This window comes from Lontra canadensis, unplaced genomic scaffold (genome assembly GCF_010015895.1).
Source record: "Lontra canadensis isolate GAN:19392208 unplaced genomic scaffold, GSC_riverotter_1.0 scaffold7, whole genome shotgun sequence".
NCBI classification, from domain to species: Eukaryota; Metazoa; Chordata; class Mammalia; order Carnivora; family Mustelidae; genus Lontra; species Lontra canadensis.
The window spans coordinates 28,104,183-28,113,537 of NW_022631001.1; the positions used below are offsets into that span (position 1 = coordinate 28,104,183).

The following is a 9,355-nucleotide window of genomic DNA, read 5'->3' on the forward strand; positions in this document are numbered from 1 at the left end:
TTCTCTATTATCAGAAGGGGCGATCAATTAAAAAATGCTATTCAAGAACTAGTGTGTGCCAAGTAGTATGCAAGGTACCATAAATTAAAAAATTTAAAAAAAATTTGGTTTTCCCCTCAAGAAATACCCAGCCTAACTAAGGAGGGAGAGTGAGCAGAATGCTTGAATAAATGATCATAACTGTGGTCATGAATGATGATTGTTTGGTAGTGGTATGGAGAAATGGCAACAGGAACCCAAGCTCAATGTATTTGGTGTATGAGTCAGATGAAAATCACATTGCCCCATGTGCTAAATTGAGGAGTCTAACTCTGGATTGTAAAAGATCAATGAGGGATTAATTTTATAGCAGAAAACAGGATGTCACCTGATTCTTGACTGCCAATGTTGTTTAAATTGGAGTGTGAAAATTCAAAATTGACAATAAATTTATGACCATATATGCTTATTATCTGTCTTCTACTTGTAGCCAGATACTGTCTAATGTCTGAACATTCTGACTTTTAATAAAAGATAAAGGAGCTGTCTGCAAAGAATAATATATAAGGATCTGAGAAATGGTTATTGTTACTCCTCTTGCTTACTCATTCAGAATTCGTACTTTATTTAGATCTTATTTCCCATTTCATACTGAGAATAAATAAGGTTACATTCTGACTGCTGAAGGAATAAAACTTCCGTTGGTTTCTCGGTTTGTTTTTCCCCTCTAAAACTCTCAATTTGTTTCTTGGAATCCATAGGCTCTTATGGTTCATCTCCCTCTCTGATTCCCCCCCTTCGTTTTCTGGTCACCTTTGATATCACCATCTGAATCATAAAAGCCTTTACTCTTTTGGATTTTTGTTTAAATCCTGGCTTGATCTTTGTCCTCTACCATATTTTTGACCATAATAAAGTGGTTAATATTTACTGAACATTTGCAATATGTCTGATATTGTTATAAACACGTTAAATAAATTATCACATTTCTTCTTATAATGTCCTTACAAAGTAGATAACAGTATTAACTTGTTTTCACTGATGGCGACACTGAGGCATAAAAATCCGGGTCACTATGATCCCTGGATACATAACAGATAAGTTACAGAGTCTTGATTTTAGCTTAAGCATTCTATACTTATACATTCAACTAAATATGAAATCTAAATTCATACAACCTAGGAAAATCAAGTATACATTACATAAATGGTAGATTTTATGTACCTGCTTTGCTCTATTTTTGCCTTAATCTTTCACTGAATTTTTGTGTTATATGGAGCTTATATTGGTATGGTTTCAAAGAATCATAAAATATGAACAGATTTAAATAAAAATTATGAAACTAAACCTTCCTTTCTCTCATTTGGAATATTTCCCTCTATAAAATCTCAAACACCCCAAAGATAATAAATGTCTGTATAACAGTATAAATATTTTATTTTAGATCAGATTTTAGCCATATACCTATGTAAGAGGGAGTCTCAAATAGAAGTATCTGTAGGGGGGGGGCGCCTGGGTGGCTCAGTGGGTTAAAGCCTCTGCCTTTGGCTCAGGTCATGATCCCAGGGTCCTGGGATGGAGCCCCACATTGGGCTTTCTGCTCGGCAGGGAGTCTGCTTCTTCCTCTCTCTCTGTCTGCCTCTCTGCCTACTTGTGATCTCTGTCTGTCAAATAAATAAATACAATCTTAAAAAAAAAAAAAGAATTATCTGTAGGGTTGTTCAGATAGAAATGGGCTCATAGGTAAGTGATGTAAATACCAGAAATGAGAAATATAAGTGAAGGTGAAAGGAGCTTTAGGAATCTTTCTTGATCTAATATTTCAAACTAGAAGGCAATATTATTATATTTCTAGAAATATTATGGTAAAACCATATAGAGATGTACCAAAGAAAGTGCCTCAGCCCACATGGTCATTTTTTTTTTTTCAATATCCCCGGTACCTTCCAATCAGGCCCTCAAAGTGACCCCACCCTATTGCATCATCCTACCTTAAGTACAGTCTACATTGTTTTGTTTTCACACTGTAAACCAGAGGGTTGAGGACAGGTGTGAGGAAAAGGAAAATGTTGGACATCGTGACATGGGAGAGAAGGGAGTATTATTTACCTATCCTGTGGATTAGGGCTAAAGCAATAAGTGGGACATAGAAAATGAGGACAGTGACAATATGGGAGACTCATGAATGTCTTAAGTTGTCCTTCCCTGGAAGCAATGTCCAGAACTATCTTTAAGATCAAAGTATAAGACAGAACAATAAAGAAATAAAGAAAAAAAATATCAAAGGAGCAGAGAACCAATGCCAGCCCATAAATGATATTCACATGTATGGATTCACAAGCTAGCTTCATCATGTCAGGGCAGAAGCAGAATGAGTGGGATAAGATGATGTTCCTATGGAAGGGAAGCCATTTGAGCAGGATGGGCAAGGGAGCCATCAGTGCCACTCCTCCAGCCACAGCAGCCAATCCCATCTGAGTAATGCAGGAGTGAGTCAAGATAGCAGTGTAGCGCAGTGGGTTGTGTAAGACAACAAAGTGGTCAAAAGCCATGGCCAGCAGGATGGCTGACTCCATGGAAGAGAAAGTGTGGATGAAGAACATCTGAGCCAGACAACCATGGAACTTAATCCTTCTGTGGTTGAGAAGAAAGACATTAAGTACAGTAGGCAATGGAGATGCTGACATGTCTATGTCAGTGGCTGCCAACAGGGACAATAACACATATTGAGGCTTGGGAAGGCTGGGATTCTTGTTTATTATATGAATAATGATGCTGTTCCCCAGGATGACAATTATATACATGATGCCCAGGAAGATGAAGATCCAGATGTGAGACTCCTCTACCCCTGGAATTCCTGAAAGAAGGAAGAAGGGTGGCTGGTAGTAGGTGCCATTGAACGTAGACATGATCTTAAATCTAAAAAAAAGAACAGGTGTAGGAAAATCAAGTGGTAAATTAATTCAAGTTCATTCAATGGTTCAAGAGAGAGTCTAGAGGCAGAAGCAAGCTAAGTATCTGTTGCATGCAAAGCAAATTGAATAGGGTAGAATTTGGTTTAATTCAGGGGTGCCTCGGTGGCTCAGTCACTAAGCATCTGCCTTCAGCTCAGGTCATGATCCCAGGGTCCTGGGATCATCAAGTCCTGCACTGGGCTCCCTGCTCAGTTGGAAGCCTGCTTCTCCTTCTCCTACTCCCCCTGCTTGTGTTCCCTCTCTCGATGTGTCTCTCTCTGTCAAATAAATAAAATCTTTGGAAACAAACAAACAAAGAAAAAGCCTATGGCAGTAATTTTTAAGTGATTTATAACTTCTATCTTGTGGGCAATTTTGTTGACGCATTGACAGTGTCCAAATACACTACCAGAAAAACTAAGCAAGTTTTGAACAGAAATGCTCACAGAACAAATTAAGAGTCACAAATCACATGGTTAACTTAGTCAATTTAAAATACATGGTGAGAAGTGGGAGAACAGAGAGGGCGTTGATTAACACACTTACAATAGTGTACAAGTGGGGAGAAGGCCCTGCAGTATCTGAATGCTGGATTATGCAATACTACTCTGTTCTGTCCCTCTGCTGATGGCATTAGGAAGACCAGAGTTGAAGTTTGAGCAAGAGAACCCCACAGATGAAAGTTACCTGGGGCCAACTCACACTTTATCAGTCATACAGCATCATGTATGCACGGCCACAGCTCTAAATTGTCAATAAGAATGCTAAGCATCTATGAATTTTACCTGTATTTCTTGTTCTAAGAATAAGTGTGACCGGAATGAAATCACAAGGGATGTCATTAAAAAGTGGTGATTTAGGTACTACCCAGCCACCATTTTGGACATGACATATTATGTCTTAGGACTTTTTTTCTTTCTTATCCATAAGTAACATTGTTGCTTATTCTATCACATATTCCATATATTTGATCTTTTATATGTTCTTTTTAAAATTTTTTTATTATGTTCAGTTAGCCATCACTAGTTTTTAATGTAGTTGTGCATAAGACCCAGTGCTCATCATAACACATGACCTCCTTAATATGTTCTTTAACATCTCCTACAACTTATCTATTATCTGTATCTACCATAATTGGTGAATTATGCCTATATCTTATAAGCTACTTCTCAGTTTATTCCCTATCTGTGTTTATTGCATCACATGACTTTCATCTGCTCCATTTGTTTTCTTGGGGTTTTTGTTTATTTGTTTTTTGTTTTTTGGTACTCAAATTAAATATTCTCAAATAATGCAATAAATATACATTACAACATTTGGGGATACAAAGTTTATTAAGATAGATTTCTACTCACCGATAAGCCAATGTTTGGTGGGTGTGATAAATAAGAACAAATAAGAAAATATATACATGATGCTATAATAGTGATATAAAACATATCTATAAATAAAATGAGAACCAAATAAATGAATTACAATTGCTTGGGGCAGGCCATAATCAACAGAGGACACAGTAGGCTTAAATAAATAACAAAAAACTTGGCACCCAGAACACGAAGCTATCTTAACACATTTCCGTTGTCAGCACAGCCATGAGAATCCTTTCACAGCACTTTGGAAAACAGTGTGTCAGTATAAACCTACAGTTGCTGTTCATGAGTTGTTGTGTAAGATTATCTAACATAAATCTATAGTTTTAATGGCTATAGCCCCTGGCTTTTTTTAAGTCCCAAACAAGATTTTATCTCCAGGACCCTAGAAGATCAGCAGAACAGAGTTCCCTGTCATTTTCGGAAGTGATGGAGACACAGTAAGTAGAGGTGACTTATTTAAGAATCAATTGATACATGCTAAGAACCATTTTCAACCCATTTCCTATATCAATATACATTTTATTAATCATGCTTCCTGTTAAAAAAAAATAGAAATAAAACATGTAAACAAAAGAAACAATGATAGGAAATTCATGTAATTAATAGAGTAAAAAAAAAATAAAAGGAAATTTATAAAGGAGAACTAAAGAAGCAAGCGTTGTAACCCAGACTTTTGTGTACAATGACAAGCCAAATAATAGAAAGCTGAGATATTATTGAACATGTTAATATGTTTTCCCCCCCAAGGTATTACTCAGTGAGTTAATAAATTAACACCTTTATAAGTGAGACCACAGTACGTTATAAAACAACAGAAATGTAGCACAATAAATTCTAGTTGATCCCTGAACAATACAGGGGTTGAGGGCATTAACCCTCCACATAGTCAAAAATCCATGTATAACTTTTGACTCCCTCAAAACTACTAAGAGCCTACTATGGAATGGAAGCCTTACCCATAATAAAAAGAGTTGATGAACACATTTTCTGTATTATATGCATTATATACTGTATTCTAACAATAAAGTAATCTAGAGCAAAGAAAATTTTATTAAAATCATAATGAAAAGAAAATACACTCACAGTACCATACTGCAAAAAAAAAATCTGCATGTAAGAGGACCTGCGTAGTTTAAACCTGTTTTGTTCAAAGGTCAAATGTATTTGACTTGCTAGGTAACTCTATAAATAGTTGATTTTTATGTACAAAGGATCCTGAACATATTTAGCCATTCTGTAGTTACTTAAGAATTTAAACAAGAAGATGTAAAAGTTTTTAATTCTTACAATACATATAATGGCATTAAAAGTTAACAAACATGTTTTTTTTTCCATTGATATACTTTTAAAAATAACATATACACTTTTTTTAAGTAACATTTTGACCTACTTATTTTGTATCCAAATTTATAACGTACCTTTTATTATTTCTATGTATTGATATTCTTTAATAAAAATAATATATTTATTATTTTCTTACACTGGATTCCAGTAAGGCCTGCCCGGGGCCCTAGGACCCAGTCAGGCCCACCCCTGAGGGTGGAAGGGGAGACTGATCACCTCCCAGAGACCTCTTAGAGGTCTCACAGGTAGGGCCTCCTGTTGGGGAAAGTCTGAAGTGACTGAGGAAACTCAAGTGTCACATGGAAATCTGAGAGAGCACAGCTTTGTTTTCCCCGGCAGGCTGGGCACCTGGCAGGGTTAGGGGTGAGTTTTTGTGGTCGCAGGTGATGGGAGATGGTGGTGGGATGTTTTTTGCAGTCTCTCAGGGCCGATTGGCCCCCTTTATGTGGAAGTGTGATCTGTGCAGAGGCATCTCAGGGGAGTGCTGCGTCATCCCAGGGAACTTGTTTTCTTTTCTTGGCTGGGTGGGATGGCCATTTGGTCTTTTTCTGCCTCAACAGGGGCCATGGAGAGCAGTGAACAGGAGGACTGGGGCCTGGAGATCTCTATTCGCTTCACTCTCAAGGGGGAGGTCCTTCAGGTCAGGACCCCTCTTCCCCCACCATAAGGGGGATAGGAAGGAGTTTCCTAAAGGAATTCCACAGGTCAGGGCCTCCTGGGGGGGGCACTATAATAACTTCAGTGTGAATGCGTGAGTGAATGTGCAGTTTGACATGATTTGTCAGGCGGCCTGAGTCTGTAGCTCCATGGGCTGGCAACCTTAGGGTCCTCAGAAGCCTCCAGAGTCTGAGTGGCCCTAACGCACTTCTGTGGTGATCTCATAGGGTCTAAGAGCTTTGGGGTGCCATAGGGTCTAAGCCCCTTTGGAGTGCCAGTCTGGGGTTTATATGGAGTCACTAAGGCTAAGAGGCACTCAGGTGTCCTTCAGGATGGGGACTTTAAGAAATATTCCCAAGCAGCTGCCAAAGATCCCTTTGTTTCAGGGAAGTTCCCGGTCTTCTCTGGCCCCATGTAGACTGCCTAACCCCTTTCCCTTGTTGGTGGGAAAGCATGGCGTCTGCTCCTCTGTTGGAACTGACAAGCTCTAAAAGCCGGGAACCCTTTCTCTACCTTCTGGCAGCACTTTGTTTCTTCTGTCTCCCCTTCTTCTGTTTCTGGACCAATTTGGATATGGCCTGCATAACTGGCCTCTAGACCATCCTCGGTGCCTCCTGCACCATGGCTCCTCCTCTCTTCACTGTCAAGAAACAAGAAGAGCACCCCCTGGACCTAACACCTCCCACTCCAGATCTCCCTACCTGTGTCTAAGGTAAACATTGAAAGTGGGGTGGGCCCAGGTGGAATGTAAATCAGTATTTAAACTAAGTTATGTTTGTTGACTTAATTAAGATAAACATGTCTTTTAACTTATCAGCAGTAAATGTGAAACTTCTATCAAGGTTGACTGAAGGTCAAATAAGCTTTTGTTACTTGTTGAAATTTGTTAGCAAAGAAATGACTAACCTGATGGTTATTTGTCTGTCTCAAAATTTTCATGGGTAATTGTTGAGCTAGCTTTCAAAGTCTTTGGTAACCTGAAAGTTTAAAATTTTCCTTGGATGACAAATGGAATTAAATTTGTTGGACATCTAGTTCTTTTCCAAATAAGATAAAGTGCTAAAGCATTGAATACTGGATGTAGGTTTGTGCTTTTGACTTCTTACTGCAAAGAAACTAAGAATATTTAAATCTATTGGTAAACATGCCTTGTGCTTAACTGATTCACAAATTTGTCATCTAATGAATTCTGTTGTAACAGTTCACAAATGGTTAATACTTAGCCATCACTAGATATTAAAGTGTTTCTAAGAGTACAAAATTCTGTTAACTGTAACTATGACTGATGGAAATAAAGGAAACAACTCTGTATGTGGAAAAGTAGGAGATATGCAAGAAAGATATAAGGAATGGGAATGCATTTTCTTGAAGGAAAAGAAGGTAATTTTGTCCAAAATGAGATGGTTGTTTGAAAGGAAATGGCTTGGGACAAAACCTAAATGCAAAGGAAAATTGTAGAAGGTTTGTGAAGGAAAATCTTCAGAAAAATAATTTTAAGAGTGGTCATGATGGACTAAGATTGAAATGAGGTTTTAAAAGACACTGGTAGAGGAAGCTGGTTTTCTCTCCATTCAAAAGGACAAAGTTTTATTAGGTTAATTGATCTGCTGTTAAGAAGAAAATGTAAACAGTTGTTTCCTCTTTGCCTATCTGGAAAAACCATTTTCCACATTTTGCCTATATGAGGTCTTTAATATCCTTAATTATATTTAGACATGTGCTTTAAAACTTTCTAAAATTTTAGCAAATGTTGACGAGATTTAAATTGTAAATGAAATCTCTTTAACTCAATAGGCTTTTCCTTGGTATGTTAAGTTACTCAGGAATTACTGCTAAACAAATGATAAACCTTGGGTTACATTTGAGTAAATGCTATAAAGATTCTAGAGGTTCTATACATTTCCTAAAGTTTTAATGTTTTGATAAGGTCATCACTTGATATTTAATTATTAAAGTGTTATGTGTCACAGAAATAACCTGATTTCCTTGCCAGCTAAATTGTAAACTCTCATTTCTTCAGCTCTTTTACCATATCTATTCTGAGTTTTTGTCATTTATAATTGTATTAATTCTCTTGTAAAATGAGTTTCACCTTAAAGGAGATTCATACAAAGGACTTTCAGGACAGGACAGATACAGGTATTCAATATCTTGAAAATCCTAAAACCAAAATGGGAAAGAATTTCCAGAACTAAGTAAAGCTGCATACTAAATGAACTAAAAGATTATAGTGTTGTGACTCTTGTTTGAAACATTGCTGGTTCTCTAACGTTTGCTCTTCCACAGTAAGGAAAATTTTACTTAAGTTATCTGTGACTTACAGAAATGTAAAAATATTCATTTGTAAACAAATCAAAGCATTCAACTTTTCTCTCATCTGAACCCTCTAAAACTCAAAAGGTCTCAGTAAGTATTCTTTCCTCCATGGCAATCAGTCATTTGCATAAGTTCAATATGAATCTGTTCTCCTTGTAACAGGACACCATTGGAAACATGGGTTATTTTATCAAGGCTTTGACTGGAATGTCATATTTGTAAAAGACATGCATAGACTCAGATATGACCAGGCATCTTAAAGGAACTAAAGTTGACTTTATGAAACTTGGAGCCATAAAGCCCTTTGGAACTGTTGGCCTTGCTTACGGAGTTCCCAGCAGCCTCACCAAGTGAGTAAAGAATGTCACTTCCTAGCAGGTGCAGGAACCTCAGGATACTTTGGGGACCTCAGGAAGAGAAATTCACCCAAATCAAGAGGTATTACAGGCATGTCTAATGGCAAGTACATGGCTTAGCTTCTGGCCTGGAGAGGCTACTAAAAGTTCAACCCAGAGATTCCTTATAAGAAGTTCCAGCAAAGCAGATTCTAAAAGATCTATATGATCACTCACTGTTCTTGCTGAGCTTATGTAAATAATAGGCCAAGTTTGTTAAAACTGGACTTGTTTTTCAGATAAATTAGTCCTGATTTGACCATCTCTGGAAATGAGGGTTATTTTAGAGAGAAAAATTGTTTTAGTAACACACCTTGTGGATTCTCGATTTGATTGT

At 37.4% G+C, this 9,355-nt stretch overlaps 1 pseudogene; it reads right to left on the bottom strand.

Annotated features, from left to right (window-relative positions):
* Positions 1-1,966: 1,966 nt before the first annotated feature.
* LOC116864877 lies at positions 1,967-2,888 on the bottom strand (annotated as a pseudogene).
* Between the last annotated feature and the right edge of the window lie 6,467 nt (positions 2,889-9,355).